Here is a 1671-nt window from a genome sequence, read left to right on the forward strand (position 1 = left end):
CCGACTCGAGTATAAGCCGAGGGGGGCATTTTTCAGCCCCAAAAATGGGCTGAAAAACTCGGCTTATACTCGAGTATATACGGTAGTTTACATTCATTGTTTTTACATTCTGAGTGGGGAAAGTATTGAAGTGGTTTTACTATGTATTACTAAAAAGACAGAATCTAATCTGAGCAAGGATTAGTGAAGCTCATGTTCTCTTAGGGAAGAAAGGCAGGAATAAAAAGTATTTGAGATTAATAAATGTATAAACAAAGAGCAGGAAGAACATAAGGAACACAGAGCAAATGCCTTCTCCACCTATGGCCCCCTGGTCCTTATATTCATAAGAATGTGAGATGCAGAATATCAGTGTATTTGAAATACATATTCAATAAATAGATGGGAAGTTAAGCAGCTAAATTTGCATTATCTTTCAATCTTTTTCCTTCATTGGTTCCTATGAGTGCATCATCTAAATTGCCATTCTGTAGCTGTAAGGATGACTTTTTTAAAGAGTGAAGCTTACCCCATCAATGACTTTTACTAAGAAATCATATGCAGATGGATCTTCTTCCCTGTCAATATCCTGACACACATATATGCATCCACGGCTTATGTCAATCTGAAACGCTTCTGATTTTTCATTGCTATGGAATCCATTATAAAAAAAATATTTAATATGTCCAAAATCTTGGTCTGTTGCTTTGACCTGCAATGGCATAAAGAAAAAAAATCTCATTAATTCTTACATACATATTAACACATTCCAAACATTACTTAAGCAGATGATGTCTGTATTTCTCCAAGATTAGTCCATACCTCTTTGGCCCCATTTTACCTTATTTCTTTGACTATGGAGCCTTTATTTTCTGTTCATGAAAATAAAGTAATTAATCCAAAGCTAGTGTTTCATCTGGAAACACTGGAAAGCTGCACAATTTAAATTAGGGTAGTTTATTCATGTAAGGAACACTTAGTTAATCCTTCCACGTAGTATCTCAAGTTTAGTCCCCTAACAGATCTTTTAAGAATGCTGGCAGGAAAGCTTCACATATCCACCTTAGTAGACCAGGTGAAGAATACCAGCACGTAGTAAAATTGACAAAAATATACCAGTTTCTACTCTCTGCAGCAGATAAGCTGCCTGCATATTGCCAGATTGCTTAGAATTTTTTTTTTAAGTCTCTTTGGCGTGGAATATGGATTAAGGAATTTTTGTTACTGTAAATCTGTCACAATTCATAAGAGGCAATTACCTTTAAAGCTGAGCCTGAACTAAACTGAAGTTGAAATAATTTTGGAATCTAATGTTGTAATATCAACTCTATAATAGTTTTTGTGGTCCATTCAAAACATAATGATTTTGTATTTGGATCTGAGCTGTGTCATAAACATGCTGAGCTGCTTGAAAAAAGGATCGTTTTATTCAACAGCTTTACATGGAGTATACCAACCAAAAGTAGGCTACAAGTTAGAATGCTGAGAATGGTAGTACTTATAATAAATTTTAATTGTGAAGACTGTAATGGACTTTGAGTGAAGTATGTTAGATGTGCAAATTAAGATATTTTTATTGTTTTTCACTCTGTTTTAATGATAGAGTAGGTGAGATCTCTGTTTGTGATCTACTGTCTGGTTGACCCACTTTTAAGTCAACACCAGGAAGAGAAATTGCTTAAGAAGCTAGAT

The 1671-nt window shown here is 34.6% G+C and overlaps 1 pseudogene; it reads right to left on the bottom strand.

Annotated features, from left to right (window-relative positions):
* LOC107289575 overlaps window positions 1–691 on the bottom strand; it is a 51074-nt pseudogene extending 50383 nt beyond the window's left edge.
* Between the last annotated feature and the right edge of the window lie 980 nt (window positions 692–1671).

The sequence above is a fragment of the Protobothrops mucrosquamatus genome, unplaced genomic scaffold (assembly GCF_001527695.2).
Source record: "Protobothrops mucrosquamatus isolate PMUCROS unplaced genomic scaffold, P.Mucros_1.0 scaffold726, whole genome shotgun sequence".
In the NCBI taxonomy this organism is placed as follows: Eukaryota; Metazoa; Chordata; class Lepidosauria; order Squamata; family Viperidae; genus Protobothrops; species Protobothrops mucrosquamatus.